At 43.4% G+C, this 18,274-nt stretch overlaps 1 long non-coding RNA gene across 1 annotated transcript; it reads right to left on the bottom strand.

Annotated features, from left to right (window-relative positions):
- Window positions 1-10,005: 10,005 nt before the first annotated feature.
- On the bottom strand, window positions 10,006-11,535 carry LOC139081011 (uncharacterized). Its single transcript, XR_011535942.1, has 2 exons — window positions 11,453-11,535; window positions 10,006-10,459 (listed from the first exon to the last, which is right to left on the bottom strand). It is a non-coding gene; the product is annotated as an uncharacterized lncRNA (long non-coding RNA).
- Window positions 11,536-18,274: the final 6,739 nt, after the last annotated feature.

The raw sequence follows: 18,274 nt of genomic DNA, 5'->3' as shown, positions 1-18,274 counted from the left end.
ATGACTGTTCTCCGGCTCTTCTTGGATCTTTGTTATCCATACGTAATTCGGACACAGCTGCCCATTTCCATTTTCAAAATCTCTGCTGGGATTGGATTGGGATTGCATTGAATCCATGGATCATTTTCACGAGAAGTCTCTCTTCAGTTCACTCTTGATATATCTCTGATTTACATGGGTCTTCTTCAAGTTCCCCCGAAACGTTATGTTATGTGCGGGCAGAGGTGTTGGGACTCCTTTGTTAGTTTAGTTCCCAGGTGTTTGCTGTTTTCTGATGCTGTAATAAGTGGCATTTTAAAATTTTTCTCTTTGCAATTTTAATGCTAGTATATAGAAATCCAATTGAATTTTGTGATATTGACCATATATCCAGCAATCATGCTGAATTCATTCATTAACTATAATATCAAATATATACATTCTTTTAGATTATTAATGTAAACAATCTGTTGTATCTCTTGTATTTTTTGAAGAGCTGAGAAAATGTTCCACAAAGACTCCAGGCAGACACGTATCCATAGCTCATCAACTACAACTGGGGAATTCCCATTCCTAAGCCAGTCACTGGAAGGGTAATGAGATTACCATGACCTGGTTAGTCAACCACACTGCCCTGTATAATCAGGTACGTGGCGTTATGGGCTGCAGTCTTCCTTTATTTTAACCAAATATGTTAATAGTTGGAAACGAAACCTTTGATCAGAAAGGTGAAAATCGGTAGAGAGATGATGATGGATTGATACTGGTGGAATCTCTCTCCACGTAAATGAGCTCAAATTGCAATTCTTAAGGTACTTCATTTCCTTTTTTTAATTGAAGTATAGGTGACATGCAAGGTACATCATTTCTTAAGCAAAGACTAAGATGTTTAATATTTGAAAATCATCTGTCGATTGCGGAGGAAGAATTAACTCTAAAAATGAGGTAATTCACTTCACACATACCCCTCTGGTGACTATAAAATACAAAATTCTCATAGAAAATCTAACACCTACACATGACAAATTTTTAACAGTAGTTATTGATCACTGACGGGATTGCCCATGATTTAAATTTTGTTTAAACTTTTCTGAATTATCTACATGCTCTACTGCAGGGTTTGCCAACCTGGACACTACTGATCTTTTGGACCAGATCATTCTTTGTTATAAGACGCTGCCTTGTTCACTCAGGGAGTTTAAGCAGCATCCCTACCTTTGATCCACTGGATGCCAGTAGCACTTGCCATTTACCCCAGTTGTGACAAACAAAAATGTCTCCAGACTTTGCCAAGTGTCCGCTGGAGGGCAAAATGCCCCTGGATGAGCACCATTGCTCTAGTGAATGAGATTTCAATATACATAGAATGCTAGGTATATAGAAAGATGGATAGATAGATAGATAGATGTACATACACATCAGTATATTATTTTTTATTGGCATAAAATAGCCATTTTCCAATAGCATTAAAAGTTCTTCAAAAACATCCTATAAAATCTGCTTAAGTTTATCCTATGGACATCCAGTATCCTGCTGGAAATTTAGGTGGTTTCAAATTTTTCAAAATAAATGACATTAAAATAATCATGTTCGATCATGTAACATTGTGGTTATATATACATACATATATAACATCTATATACATATATATATAGTATGTGTGTATATACATATATATAAAAAACATAATGTATTTCTTTAGAATCAATGCCCATAAGGGGAATTGTAGCATCAAATGTATTTCATGTTTATGACTTTTTATATGTCTCATCAAATTTCCATCTTGCAAGGTGCTATGAATGTATAACCCCATCCAATATCATACAGGAGAGCCTGGTTTCTTAAAACAGCTTAAATAATAATTGAACATTAGAAATTACTTACTTTCCAGACTGTAAATAGCTATATATTGTCCTCAATGTAAGAGTAATCTATGTTCATTGAAAACATTCAGAATATAAACTATGAGGCAAACAAAACTTACTCTTCCAGAATTTATTTTCCCCATGAGAATCAGTGATTCCCACTGTGTCCCCAATCTGCAAGTCTTCCCAATTCCAGCAAGTGGCACCACCATCCACCCAGATACTATGTCCAAAAATCAGAGTCATCACTGATTGCTGTCCTACCCTCACGACCTCACAGCCATTCAAGTTTTGCCAGCTGAGGCCTCAGACAACGACATCCTAGAGCAGAGACAAGCCATCCCCCCTCTGCCCTGTCTGAGTTCCAGCTCTACAGGATGCCTGAGCAGGATCAAATGGTCATTGTCCCAAGACACTCGGTTACAGAGTGGTAGATGACTGGAATGCATTCTATCCATTTATTCTTTAAGTATATCCTCTACTTCATCAGTATCTGTTTTCCATATTCCACTCCAGTTCATTTTTATTGTCTACTTCATCCTTCATAACTTTGCATTCTAGATATTTTTTTGTGTATTCTATATTTCATCCCAAATTTCATTGTTTGTTTCTATTCCATTCCAGTATTTTTAAATCTATAGTGCAAATTTCATAGCCCATTGACTTCATGACATTGCACATTCTGTTCCATTCTATGATTCCTTCCCATTTAATTTTGATTTTTCCTATTTTCTTTAATATTTTATTTCACTGTATATTCCATTCCTTTTCTCATGTAACATTACATATATGTTTTTGGTTCTACATGTCATTAGATATTTATTTCCATTCCCACTTCCACCCCATTTTCCCATTCTATTCTATTCAATGTCCATCCCATTCAATGGTCCATTCCATACCCTGTTCAAGTGCGTATTCCATTCCCCATTTTATGCAGTTTCCACTGTAATCAGTCTCCATTGCATTCCACTTCAAATCCACTTTCCATTCCATGTTATTTACACCTCCAAATACCGTTCCAGTCTTTTTTGCATTGTGTTTCACTCCAGTTTCTCCTTCGGTCCGGTAAACATTCCATTCCATCCGGCCAAAATGGTTAGAACAGTGACTTTCAGGAGAACATCTTGCTAATATTTCAGTCAAAGAATTAGAAATGTGCATGGCCTGTACCAAGAATTTCCCCTTCTGGGAATTTATCCAAAACAAGGTCAGATTTGGGGATATGAACAATTTTTAGCCAAAAGGCTATGTCTCACATTGATGTGTCAGAGACAGCGAAAAGTCGGAAACAACATATATGTTGATCAATATAGCAATGTTTGAAAGTGTAAACTTCCTCTATAAAAGGAATGTTTTGCAGTTACACGATGATCTTGTGTAAATTCATTTACTGACACGGAAAGAATGTTTACTGGACCCAAAAAGGAGGTTAGAAAACAATATGTATGCGTAAATAATTTCATTTTTACATAAAAAAAGAACTCTGCATTATTTATGACTGGCCATTGTACCAAAAAATTATTAAACATTTCCAGTACTCGCCTGTGAGAATGTGGGAACTTAGGTTCTAGCTTTCCTGCATTTGCTTTTCTGTTTTGGGCACTAAACATGCAGTAATAACGACATTTGTGACAATGACTAAAACTCAGTGTCCAAATATTGAACTTCACGCCTGTGCATCACAGCATATTTATAGTCCCATCAAAGGCAGAACGGGAACCAAGAATGGAGACTAGGTCAAACGAATTAATGCACATTCATCAGTGGACAACTACGCAGCTCATACAAATGAGGACACATATTTAAGGACAGTATCACCCTTATTCCCAGGCTACCCCAGTGTGTATTCAGGGGGCAAGGCAGGGAGACGCATCTTACTGGAAAATTCTAAATCCCCCTCTGGCGCGGGGCAGGAGTGGTGAACATTCCGAAGCCCATCCCTTTTCTCACCTTCCGGCCGCCCTCCGACCCTACGGCCGACCAGACCCCGGTGCGGCGTCACCCAGATGCCCCGAGGAGTTCCGGGGCCGTCCCCTCTGGGATCCCACACGGGCCCAGTGTCCTGACCAGATTCCAGGAGGGACAGCCGGCTCGGGGATAGCTCCTGTTGGCCAGCACGGTATTTCTTTCAAGCCATCGCTTGAGGTTGAGCCACCAGAGCGGGGCTGACAAGCTAAGCTGATTTGGGGTGACGCAAACGGTTTATATACACAGCCTTCCTGCCCCGGCCCGTCCCTCGAAACACACCCACCCCCACACCCACACCCCCACACCCCCACACTCGTAGGGGCCCGTGGAAGGACGGACCATTCAGACCATTGACCTGGCCAGGCCAACGGCTGGCGGGCGGAGCACACCCTACTGCTCGGCCCCAGAGGGAGCTGGGTTGGTGCGCTCCGGGAAGACGAGAGTCACGTGGTACGCAGCTCACCAATCAGAGGCGAGGACTCGACCGGGCCCGCCCCCACCCCCCCTCCCCCCCCAAGTCGCCACTCCTCGTCGCCTCTCCACCTCAGGGCTCCACACAGGCAGCGTCCGCTGCCGAGCTCTGCCGTGTCTGAGGGAAAACTGGGCGTGATGGCCACCCAGTCGTACTGGGAGAAGGAGCAGAAGCAACAGCAGGGTGAGGAGAACCAGGTCGCCCCTGCCCCTGGCGGCGCCCGCGGGACTGGCAGTCCCCGTGCGTCGGTCCCCACAGTCTGCAGCGACGGGTCTCTGCCGGATGGCGGCGCCCCACGCGGCGGCACAGCAGGTTCTTCCTCCTGTGCTAAGGCCGCCGGCGCCATTTCGGTCACTGCTGACGCCCCGTGGCTGCCCTCCATGGACTGTGCGCAGGAGAGGGGGCCTTCTGCCCTCCAGGCCGGCCGTGGTCCCCACGCAGAGCCGAGCCGCGTGGTGCCCGAGACGGGCCGAGGTATCCAGGCCGCGCACGCGGGCAGCGCGGCCGCCATGGGGCGGGCCACGAGGGGCGCTGGCCAGGCCCGCGGGCGTCCGACCCACACCACGAGCCCAAGGGACGGCCGTGGGAGGAAGCAGCCCAGCCGCCACCGCGACGAGGCTGCCCGGGCTCCGAAGCCTCCAGAGCGCTGTCTCTTTCCTGGGGCTCCCGGGCCTCAGTGGTCCGAGCCTTTGCCGCCATCTCCTCCCAAGTCGCAGCCCAGCAGCAGCCGCCCTTCTCGGGCTTCTCCGCCGAGTCACGCACCGCCGCCTGGCCCTGCCCTTCGAAGCCAGGCCAAAGCACCCGGCCCTGCTCTGCGCAGCCCTGCATCTGAGCCACGCGATGCTGTCCTCCACCGTCGCCCTGCACCCTCGCCCGGCCCTGCTGTCCGCCGCCGCCGTGCACCCTCGCCAGGCCCTGCTGTCCGCCGTCGCCGTGCACCCTCGCCTGGCCCTGCTGTCCCGCCGCCCTGCACCCGCGCCCGGCCCTGCAGTCCGCCGCCGCCGTGCACCCTCGCCCGGCCCTGCTGTCCGCCGTCGCCGTGCACCCGCGCCAGGCCCTGCTGTCCGCCGCCGCCCTGCATCCGCGCCAGGCCCTGCTGTCCGCCGTCGCCGTGAACCATCGTCAGGCCCTGCTGTCCGCCGCCGCCCTGCACCCTCGCCAGGCCCTGCTGTCCGCCGCCACCGTGCACCCGCGCCCGGCCCTGCTGTCCGCCGTCGACGTGCTCCCATGGCCGGCCCTGCTGTCCGCTGTCGCCGCGCATCTGTGCCTGGCCCTGCTGTCCGCCGCCCTGCTCCTGGGCCAGGCCCTCCTCTTCGCAGCCGCGCATCCGGGTGAGGCCCTGCCCTCCGAGGCCGCGCATCCGGGCCAGGCCCTGCCCTCCAAAGCCGCACCAGCCCGCTAGGCCCTTCCTTCCGCAGCAGCAGCACGACTCCAGGCCTTGTCCCTGGGAGCCGCGCCACCCAGAGATCAGCCGCTTGCAGCCGCTCCTCTCTGCCTGAGCCTGCTGGCCAGGGTCCTCCTTCTTCCCCCGGGTTCGCCCTTCGAAGGCCTGCCCTGCACAGCAGCTCAAGCTTTCCTGATGCTGAGGTCCCAAGCCTTGCTCCCCAGCCCCGTTGGCGTGCAGTCCGTAGGCGCGCCTCCTCGCCCTCACCTCCTGGTAGATTCTTTCCTCTACCTGAGCAGTGTGGTGAGAGCTTCTCATCCTCCTCCTCCTCCTCTCCCCCCTCCCCCCTCCTCACCTTCCCCCTCTCCCCGTCCTCCTCCCCCCTCCCCCCTCCTCTTCTTCTTCTCCCTCCCTCCCTGGGTCTTCTGGCCAGAGCCCCTCCTCTTCCCTCATTAATTTTTTTGGCCAGAGAGCCTTGTCCTCCTCCTCTAAGGTTTCTGGCCTAGGCTCCATCTCCACCGCTGGCCCTGCTGCCTTAGGCGTGCCTTCATGCCCCAGCTTGATTCCCTGAGCCCTGTCTCTCCAGGAGACCTGTAGAAATAGGGAAACCTCTCGCCCCCCTACACCTCCTGTGAGGTGACCCTCCATGAGCATCCTCCTAAGACCTACGAAAAGGAGTCACCATGTACCCACTGACCTGAACGGGCTGCCTGCTCCCCAGTTACCTCTGAGGTTTCTAAGAGTTCTGTGAGCCAGTGAGCAACATCATGAGCAGTTTTAAATCCACTGTTTGGAGAGGCAGTTTTGAAGCTTCTCTTCCCCATAACCTAGCACTTACCTGCTGTTGGCCCTTGATTCAAGGCCCCATTCTCCCTCAAAAATGCCTGATGTTGCCGCTGAGTTGATATTTCCTTTTTCCACGTTGCCTTATATCACGAAATTTTTAAATGAATTAAATAAAAATCCTGATTCATTTAATAATGTAGGCTTATTTATTGTCCATAAAAACTGTTCATCCTGTCTTATTTAGAGGATTAAAGAAAACTTAGCATGCTAGGTGACTCATTGGAAGGGAGAGGGAATAAAATACTATCCTAGCAATAATTTATTCCCACTCTCTACAGTGGAATTCTGTCCAGGAAATTCCCATTTAAATGCAATATACCATCTTAGCATAGGTGATTTGCAACTTGGACAAGAAAAGGGAGCAGAGTTTAACCCAAAGTGGCTGGAGGAAAGGACCACTGATGGAGATATCCAGGGTCAGGAAAGAGCAGAACATGACCCTGTGAGTGTAGGAGGTACTTCCTGACCAGACGGGAGTAGGGAATGCTGGAAGGAAGACTCAAAATCAGTAATGGAGAGATCAACAGGAGTCAGGAACCCATGGGGGAAGGGATCAGTTTTTAAAGGAGGAAAAAATGTATATGTTGGGAACAGGGCCTCCCGAAGTCTGTGGTGGGGACGGGAAGGTCTAGGAGGGTGATTCAAGGTTAATGGCTGATGTGAAAATGGTCAGATATTTGGTGAAAAAATGTTATTGGATAATCCTATTTAAAAAAATAATTGACTAGGTTTGTGAGCAGGTATGCAAGGGTGAGTGTGTGTGTGTGTCTGTGTGTGTGTGTCTGTGTAGACATACTTGGAGCGAGCTGGATGGTCATACTCCATGCTGTGGACAGATACATATCCAATTTTTGGAATAACTGGTGATATAGTCTTATCGTCTATGTTCTACATTTTCCACCTTCACTTGTAATGAAACTCAACTCAGCTGTTTTTTAAGATGTTAAGTTGTGGAAGCATGTTGGGAGACCACATTAAAGGAATGAAGTGAACAAAATATAAACCAAACCAGTAAAAGGAACTCCATCTTCCTACTTTACTCATTTCTCTTCTCTTTGCTTTTCTAGTATGTGTCTAGTACTGGCATAGACCTGGTCCAGATGGGCCCTGTGCCTGGACCCCACATTTTAGAGGTTTTGCTCAGGCCCTCTTCCTACTGTATTTAGATCACAGAGCTGGAAGTCCACAGGGACAAAGGAATGTACCTGCCAGGTCCCAACACTCTGCAACTTTTGAAGCAAATGTTTCAGGTTCCTCATTCCCCAAGGCTACTTCCATGTCCTGTAAGGCCCTGTTTTCAGGGTCCTTCTTACGGAAGGAAAGTCTAGGCCTATGATATTCACCAAAGGGTGGCCAAGCAGCCACTGTTTGTAGAAGCGGAGGGTAGACAAAGCTGGGAGGTGTAGGCTGAGGTGTTCTCAGGGTTAGGTGTGAGACGTCTCTTGGTGGAGGACATAGCTGGCTCTGGGAAGAGATCAAGGACAGGGACCAAGGGCCTTCATTTGTACTTTTGTCCCAAACACAGTGCAAATGTTAGCAACTGGCCTGCATGTATAATTAGCTCTGTAGCCCAGCCCCAGAGAGTTACAGACACCCAGGGATATATATCTAGGAAGCCACATCTCGTCCCTGGAGGTGGCTCTGACCACACAACACCTGTCTCATATCTTAGATGTTGAGAGAGGCGATAGTTTAGGTCCTAGGCCTGGTTCATGCACTGAGCCAGCATTCAGCGGCCTGAATCAGAGATGCCACCACTGTACTGCATGCTATTTTAGTCTCCTGGGCATTTGACCTGCTTGGGAGTGGATCTTAATCCAATGTCCTTAACTCAAGCCCACCATACTAAGATCTACAAAGTCCCTATTGACCACAAGCTCTTTTTCCTTCTATTGACCTTTGGTCCTTCTAATACTCCCTCCTTATGAAAGTACCAAATGCTGTCACACAGCACACCTCCATACTGCAGAATCCAATGGATAGTTCTTAGATTTCATCTTACTTGACCTTTTGGCAATGTTTGACACAGTTGATCACTCCTTTTTCCTTGATACCTGTTCTTCCTTAGTCTTTAAAGACTGCTTTCTTTGTGTTCACCCCACATGCTCCTTGACCTTTCTCATTTTCCACACCTCTAAGTGTTGGATTGCCCAAGGCTTCAGTTTTTGGCCTTTTTTTCCATATACACATTTACTTCCTAGGAGATCCCATCTAGTTTCATGTCTTTAAATTTTGGTTTAAGATGGTGAATGAAAATATTGTATATCCACTTCTACCCATTCCCTTGTTCTCCAGTCATGTATATCCAGCTAACTAATTGACTTTTTCACCTGAGATGTCTAAAAGGCATCTCAAACTTCAGTAATATGGAGTTCTGTCCTGTAGAAATATAATGCTAGCCACACATGTAATTTACCATTTTCTAGTAGCCAAATTTAAAAATGCGTAAAGAAACACATGACATTAACTTTAATAATGTATTTAATTCCATTTATCCCAAATATTATTTCAACATGTAATCAATATAAAAATTATTAAGGAGATATTTTATATTTTTTCCTACTAAGTCTTCAAAAGCTGGTGTGTAATACACAGTTACAGCATATGTCAATTCTGACTAACCACATTTCAAGTGCTCAGTAGCCACAAGTGTGGACATATGTGTACAGCACAGTTTTAGACCTTCTCATTTCCTTAGTCTCTCTCATTCATTTCCTATTGAATTGTGATTCTGCTTCCAGCAGTTTCTCATAACTGTGGGCTCCTGTCCTAGAAGGGACCCCTAAGGTGTCAGTATTGAGAGTTCACAGGGGCTATGATGCTCCCAGCACCTTTAGTGCCTCTTGAGCTAGGCCCCTTGCACTCACCTGGTATTGAAAAGGGCAAAAACCCTACCAGTTTCAGCTGCTCTTTCCAGTGAGTTGTCTAGTTTTTGGTTCTCCTATTATCATTAGTCAGATGCTGTGCCGTTACTTCTTTTTTCTCCTGCACAGACACTGGTACCACGTAGGTAATGTGACTATTGGTGGTTTGTCCTCATCTACTTGAATTTGGGGGATATCTTGTAATGTAGATTTCTTAAAAATATTATCCATGCATTTTTGCTTTTGCTCTCTAGTTTCTCTGTTTTTATGTGGCTGTTTTGAGAGACTGAAAAGCTATACATATATATATATATATACATATATATATATATATATATATATACACATATATATATATATGTGCTACCACCACCATCTTCTCAGAATTTCTACCACCAGGTATCCTTACTCCTTGAAAAATGTGCCACCTGCTTCTTAGGTGTTGCCCTGGTGTCTGCTGATAACAACAGTGTGTGTAGTCAACCCTTTGGCACTTCTTGAAGGAACGCAATGGGATCCATCATCTGTACTAAAATGGAAAAAAATTAAATTCAGAATCAGAACAAAAATATATTAGGCATGCAACTAAAAATCTTTAGAACTAGAGAAAATATTTCTGAGGACATATTTTGAAAACTTTTACTTTATTGGTTCACAAACTGGCCCTGGTACATTAAGGGCAAGGAGAGACCAAAGAAAGAAGCAGACCACTCCAGATTAGTAGGTGGCAGGTTTGATAAGCAAGGGAACTTACACAGGAGGCTTATCTTGGGTGGCCACAAGATGAATAGATCTCCTCACTGCCTACCAGAATCTTAAAAGTTTATGTAGCGGCTGTAACCGGGTTCAGTCACATATACCATCCAGGTGGTTCAGTCACACATACCATACAGATGGTCTCAACAACACATTGCTCTCTAAAGGCTACGTCCTTGGAACAGCTCCCTCTGTGGCGATGGTGAGCAGCACATACATCCCAAGGACAGGGGCAAGCCTCGGATGGCCCAGGTCCAGCTCACAGGTCAACTGGCAGTCATGTCCTCTCAAGTGCTTCCTCCAACATACTTATTCTTGAATAATTCTACAAATGTACACAGACAGAACAAGAAGTAGACAATTTTAATGCAGCAAATATCAACCTCCCGATGGCAGAGAGCCTACATTTATTCCCCCTTTATAGATGTGGAAAGTGAGGCTCAGAGCAATTTCGTGGCTTTTGAGATCTCATTGTTAGGAGGGCTTGGTGCTGGAGTCAGAATTCCTGGGTTTGAATTCTGGTTTTCCTGTTGGCTCATTGTGTGTTCCTGGACAAGTTCATTAACCTGGGATCTGAAGTTTCCTTATTTGTCAGTTAGGCACAATAAGAGTGCATGCCTCCTAGATTGTCGTAAAGATTAAAATGGATGGTGCATGTTAAGTGCTTACAAGAGTGTCTGGCACGGTAAAGATGGTTCTTATTCTGATCAGGATGTGATCATGTACCCAGATATTTCTGACCTCAACAGCTAGATTCTTAACACTTTACTGATCTTTCCCAAGCAGCAGTTCTTTAAAATCAAATTAGCCTTTTTGAAAATGGAAATGACAATTTATTATTGTACTTACTTTATAATATGAATGCATTTCCAGACTATTGAGAAAAACAAAAACAAAAAACAAAATGCAAGCTCATAGATACAGAGAACAGCTTGGTAGTTGCCAGATGTGGGGGTGAGTGGTGTGAGAAATGGGTGAAGGGCAGCAAGAGGTACAAGCTTCCAGTTATAAAATAAGTCATGGGTATGTAATGTGCAACATGATGACTATAGCTAATAATGCTGTATTGCATATTTGAAAGTTGCCAAGAGAGATTTTGAAATTCTTATCACAAGAAAACAATTTTTTGTAGCTATGTAAGGTGACAGATGTTAACTATACTTATTGTGGTGACTATTTTGCAATGTATACAAACATCAAATCATTGTGTTGTACCCTTGAAACTAACATAATGCTGTATGGCAGTTGTGCCTCAATTAAAAAATAATTAAACAATATTTAAAGGAAAAAAGAAAAGACAATTCATTATTGTACTTACCTTATAATATGAATGCATTTCCACAGGCTATTGAGCAACATTTTTGCCAACACCAGAAGCCGCTCTATAAAAATGTAAAAAGCAAAGGATTTAGCCTCCAAGGTACAAACTCAAGGAATATAACAAATTCGAACTTGAAGTAGTTATGTATATACTTCTGAGAAGAGTAATTTTCTTCCAGGTGTTATTTGCTTCCTAATTCATTTTAATGGATGGATGGAATGTGCCTGGGATTAATATTATTGACAGCAAGTTGCTTTTACACATTACGTAGCCTGAAGATATAACAGGTAACAATTATGGTATATTTATATGTGTTAAGTACTGTTTTAATGTTTATACATATCCTAACTACTTCATAGAATAATCTTAGGAAATAAGTGTTCCTATTGAGCCCATTTTTACAGATGAAGAAATGCAGGAACAGAACACAAGTTATATAATATATGAAGGAAACACATTGCGTTGTGGACTCCATTATGGTCTTTTGCAAAGTTATAATCTTCCTTTGCAAAGTCAAGCTGCATGATATGCCCCTACACAGAGTACTACTGTTCTGCCAAGTGTAAAGGTGATGGTTTGGACACACTGATCTACTGCTGTTTGTTTTGAGGAAAGGTATTATTTTGGTATGTGTAAAACTACTCTAACCACTCAAACTTTGTGCAGAAGGTGAAAAATTCTGGCTCAACCACATTAACTCAAAGGCACACGTGCAAATGATCATAGCAAGCTGTCAATGAAAATAATCCATAACCAATCTATAAATGAAAATTTGGGTGAGTTTATTCTGAGCTTAAATCTGAGGATTATAACCCAGGGCCTTTCTTCCCGAAGGAACAAAGGGCACCAAAGAAGTAGGGTGCACAGAGTGGTTATATACCCCCAGAGAGGATGTTTCACATAGGATTGAAATGGCGCTTTTACAATAGTCGCGAGACTGCTCTGTTGGCACAGCGATTGATGGAAACAGCAGGTAGGTCTTCTGTCTCAGCGAACACAGCAGGATGACAGTCTGTTGTCTCTAGCTGAGTGGTCACAGGTGAGCTGGCTGGTCAAAGGTGAGTGCAGCAATCAGTTCCTAGCCTAAGGAAAGATGCTTATCCCTAAGGAAATGCCAATGTGGGAGGAAGTTGCACCTTTATCTCAAGGGCCTTTGTTCTGGCCATAGGAAATGTCTAAGCAGATATACAATGCATGCTCAATAGCCACAGTCAGGCCCTTTTGGAAAAAACAAAGTCAGGCCAAATTAGGTTTATACCAAATATCTTCCTCATATACTCCAATATATCCTGTTGCTTGCCATTTTTATTTGTCAAAGCGATTATAATTTATTGTGCATGGAAGAGTAATCTACCTAGAATCAGGAGCACGGCATTTAGAATGTGACGGCAACATGACAGGTCTCTTCTTGGGAATTTCTGTGCCCTCTCTATTAGGATGAGAAGACATAGTCTCCTTTTGTGTCCCTGCCATCTACGTGGTGTGCAGTCCCCAGAAACAGCTGTGAACTGGGAAAGAGGAGGTGCGTGGCCTATCTCAGAGTCCGGCATCACTCACTGCTGGACAGAGCTTTCACCCCAGGGTTTCATGGTGGTGAGGGACCAGGAAATAGCAGAAAGACCTTCCACAGTCTTTCCCTGGAAGCTGCCTGCTGATCAACTACTATAGGGTACAGGGCTGGCGTTAGAGTCATGTGACCTGTGCAGTTGCACTGGCCCTTGCTTAGTTTTATGACGCGTGCTGTTGCCATCTTGATATTCGTAAAGATTTTTGAACAAGGGACCCCGTATTTTCATTTTGTACTAGGTCCTGCAAATTATGTAGCCAGTCCTGATACTCTACTTAGTGGAATTTTAAAAATTTCTGGGCACAGTTCCAGGAAATGTAGCTGGTGGCTGTGAGTTAAAACAGAAGACATTGTCATAACAGTGACCACAAGGTTGTATTAAGCATATCTTTTTACTCTGATGCTTTGCCATCTTGGGGCCTTGCTGACACTGCAAGAGACTGCCTCCTCCCAGGGTTAGCTCATTCCTAGGGATAGTGCTCTTTCCATATGCAAACCAACCAACCCAAGGCCACACCCAAACAACTTCTTTTATCAGGCTCCCACAGGGCTCTCACACTTGAGCTGCTATTTCCCTGCCCTTATCACCTCAGGGCCAGCTACCAGACAAATAGGGACAGCCTCTATACCTACTGAAATTATTAAAATTAGCCAATCTTAAACCTGCTTACTCTGCCTTGCCTGTTCCTTTCCAAAAAGAGCACAGTAAAGGCTCTTGACCACATTTTCCCTGCTCCCTCTGCCTCCTGGCTGACCCTGGGGCTTCACTGTGGACCTGCTTGACATAGTGTGCTCTCTCCTCTTAGGAACTTTGAGTAACAAACTGTCTTTTCAATGGTAATCATCTCTTGATCTGTTGGCCTCACCATACCTGAATGATAATAAAACCTACATTTAGAACAAGGGTAATGTAAACTGCAGAAGGCACTGGGATCCCACAGTCCTAGGTTTGAAAACCAGCCACACTTCTGGCTTATTGTGTGACTTTGAGCAAATTACATAAGCTTTTTGACCCTTGGTCTTCTCATACATAAATTGAGGATGATAAGGGTCTGTACTTCAGAATGCTTCCTCTGAGTCGTACCTATCCTGCTCCTGCCCACTCACCCCTCTGACTGTGATTTAGAATTCTTCCTCTCTGTTCCCAGAGCCCCTTGTTCTTAACCTTGTCAGAGCCTTCATTACACATTTTTAGAAATTATATTTTTGTATAACCATCTTCCTATTAGACTATGAGAACTTTGATAGCTTAAATGGAGACTGGATTTTCTGTGTCCCAGAGCCCAGCAAAGTGCCATTAAGCCTGGTGTCCAGAAAGAATTATCTATTGAATTAATGATGATAGCACAGCAATGTGCTTAATAAGAAATAAAATTAATTTATAAAATATTTCCTTGTTGAAAATAATAAATAAATGTCGACTCAAAATAACCAATAACAATTCTATAGGTAAGAGAAATAAGGTGAGTTTTACTTAAGCCAGACTGAGGATTATAACCCAGGAAGGCCTAAGAAAGTGTTCCAGAGAAGCATGGTTTTCAGTATAGTCTTATTTCTTTTTAGAACTAAGAACATAGCATTAAACACACCCAGGATACATTTTCATGAAAGTTTCAAAGAGGTATTTAGTTACAAATTAGCAAGTCAACATGACCCTGATGTAAGGAAAGGGATGAATTCAGCCTTACCAACAGGGTGTAGGAGGGAAAGTATGCATTCCTAAGAGAGTGCATTCTTTAGTTTAACGGTTAAAGTAGATGTACAATGTATTTTTTTTAAAGATTGGCACCTGGGCTAACATCTGTAGCCAATCTTTTTTTTCTTCTTTTTCCCAAAGCCCCCCAGTACGTAGTTGTATATTCTAGTTGTGGGTCCTTCTAGTTGTGCCATTTGGGATGCTGCCTCAGCATGGCTTGACAAGTGGTGCCATGTCTGCGCCCAGGAGCTGAACTGGTGAAACCCTGGGCCACCAAAGCAGAGCCCATGAACTTAACCACTCAGCCATGAGGCTGGCCCCAATGTATGTTTGATAGGCCATAAGTCAGGCTTTTTTAGTTCAAGCCAAATCAGTTTTGAACTCAAGTAGTTACCCTATATAAGTGAAAATCTCTTGTCATTTTCCCCTTTTGATCAATAGTCTTTCAATAGAAAGCATTACTGATCAAAACATCATCCCTTGGTGCCAGCATGGTTGCTGCCTGCCCTGGGTCCATCATGACCCTTGGTGCTAGGCTTCTATTCTTTAATTTCCCAAGTATCTACCTTGGGGGGAAATTGTTGGATATAGTGGAGAAGCATAGAAATATGTATTAACAGGAGAAGCATTTCATAGGTTATGTAATTAGTCAATTATTTTTAGATTATAGCACAAACATTGTACATGTGTTTTTACTTGACTTCCTATAGTTACATTGTTTATAACAATTATATAAGAGGTAATCCAATACTTGAAATGCTTAGCTTAAAAATGAATCCTTAGGCATAGCCTTAATAAGAAAAGGAGATTCATTCAGGGTTGTAAGATTGATCAGTCACCTCAAGTCACTGAGTAATCATTACTCTATCTTGCATGCCAGTCTTACAACACTGAGTAAAGAAAACAGTAATTAGTTTGAATATTACGACTAGTATAAGAATTCCAAGGAGTAATAGAAATAGGAATTGCAATCCTGGCCACAAATGGAAGCCAATACTGGAAGGGAGTCAACTAAACAAATCAAGACTAGGTGTAGGGCTGCTTAGGGCATTCACCTACTTTTTCATGTGCTTTAACAGAGATTACACATTGGAAGATTCATCAAGTATAAAAACACAGCATTCAATTTACACACATATCACCTTAGGATGCAGTTAAAATATATAAAGCCATTCTATTTTAAAGGGCAACCTTTCTCATTAGATACATTTCAGTGTTTAATAAGGCTATTCCTGCTTGACTATCATTAAAGGCTTTTTGAGTAAATTTAGTCAGGGCTTCTGTATGTGAAATATGACATCTTCTAGCCCCAAAGAGGAGAAAATTTAGCCACCAGGTGGCCATACCAGTGGAACACTGAATGAGTTCATTTGTCTTTAAGGAGAGGAAGATTGGCAAGAGTTGTTAGTTCAGGGCAAATCCTTCCCTGCATCCAAGGGAAAGCCAAAGTGTAGCATCCTAGCAATCCAGGCAGTAGCCAAGACCAGAGGTTTACTCCACATAGCCAACAAGTGCCATTAAGAGTCACCCAATAAATGCTTGGCCTTCAAGACCAGTCTGTTCCAAACCAATCACTTTCTTTAAGTCCGATAGTATTAAGAAAATCATAAATGGAACAGTTATAAAATGGTATATCGTTTCAGCATTAAAAGGGTTAAATGAGGAGATATAAGATTGGGAATACAGACCTGGTCTGGAGTCTTCAGACAGCTGTCTACAACAGATGCCATCTTCTTTTCATTCTGTTTGGAGGTATTTGTCTTGGTCAGTTGAAGTCAGGTGTCAGAAACAGGAGTTGAAATCTACTCAGGAGGAGCAATCTTTTTTAATGAGAAATGTGTATCCATGAGTCTATGCCCTTTAATTTTTCAGTGCATGGATTGATTAAAAGTACCTCTAGTTGTTCTTTCCAACTGGGCCACAGAGAGTCCTTTATTTGATGTCTCTTCCAATAAATAAATTCTCTAGGTTATAGTCCCTAATCCTTAAGGTCTTCATCTTCTGAGAGCTCTTTGTGAAAGAAATCAGCTACCAACCTTTCATTTCTTTCAAGCACCTCAATGAGATCCTGGCAACAGCGTAATATATCTCCTTTAAGCAAAGTTCGTTCATACATTTCCTCATCTAATTGCATAGGTTGTCCTGTTATTGTTTCAAAAGGAGACAGCTGGTTTACCAAAAGGTGTAGAGGAAAGATTAAAGAGTACTAGCTGAAGAACTTTTGGCTATGAGAGATTAAATGCTTCTGAAAGCTTTCCCAATTTAGTTTTGATTGTACCATTAGTTAAAATGTTGCATTATTGGTCAAATGTTGCAAATAGATTTAATCATTTGTCTGTTGGGATGAGCTCCCCAGACACTGAATAACTTTCACTGAATATCTCAATAGGAATTCCCAAAATAGGAGTTATCCTTTCCAATAATTTATCTACTACTAAAGTTGTTGCTCTTTTGCAAGGAAAGGCCTCAGTCCAATGTGAGAACCCAAAGGTCATTACTAAGATGTTTATATCCTTGAGATGGTGGCATTTGAATAAAGTTCAATTGCCATACCTTAAAGGGTCCCATAGGAAGGGGAAAGTGACCTTGTGACCCATGATGTGTTTTCCCAGGATTATATTTAGGGCGTATAGTACAACAAGCATATGCTTTTTGAGCCACTGTGGAAGAAAGTTTCCAAAAATATTGTTTTCCCCACAAAATCATCTTTTCAGGTGCCCAGTGGGTAATCAATGCGTATACTGGAGCGGTGTCAATTGTGCTCCAATAGGTACTATGGTTGGTTATCAGGCCAGAACCACATCTGCATGGTGGTGTCAAAAATTCCCCCTCTTTGTTGCTACCTTTGTTTCTCTTTCTCCATGTCAATTTCTTGAGCCTGTAGAAGGAAATCTTTTACTGGCTTAGCAGAGTTAATAGAAAGTAATGGGCATTCTTGACGTTGGACAGCATATCCAACTTGATAATGTCCTTGCTTATCCTCTGATTAAGATGCATCTGTAAACCAAATTAGATAATAGAAGGCAGTCATGATTGTTTTCCTCCTCTGGTGCTCAAAGCAAGGTAGCAGAGTTAAGGTAGTGAATAGTATTTACCTATGCAATATCACTTAAGAAGGTTTATCATCATCTACTTGACAATGCTTCCCATGCAATTAGCATACCAAACAAACCTAATTAGTTTAATATCTTCTTCTTTATAGGGAGAAACATTTCTTTGGGAAATCCCAAGAGCCCTCTGAAAACTCTCAAAGAAAAGAAAACTTTTTTCAGGTCAAAAGAAAGATTTTGTTTAGGATGTGAATTTTAGAGTAAGCTTGTAAAAAATATCAAAAGGTTTAAAAACACTTGGTAAAATAGGAAACAATGCTCACTGTGAAACAGTGTTCAGTTATCCATTTAACCAAAGTGAGATTCACTCAAAAGTAAAGAAAATCTTTTATAATCTCTTTATGAAGAGCAGACTAAAAGTTTAGGAAAATTAGCCTTGTAAGAGAAATTAAAACAAATTGTAATTTTGCATCAGCTTACCTTTGATATTAAAGCTCATTTACTTG

This window comes from Equus przewalskii, chromosome X (genome assembly GCF_037783145.1).
Source record: "Equus przewalskii isolate Varuska chromosome X, EquPr2, whole genome shotgun sequence".
Taxonomy (NCBI): domain Eukaryota; kingdom Metazoa; phylum Chordata; class Mammalia; order Perissodactyla; family Equidae; genus Equus; species Equus przewalskii.
The sequence above is the reverse complement of the archived record's forward strand: the minus strand, read 5'-3'. Positions and strand labels throughout refer to the sequence as shown.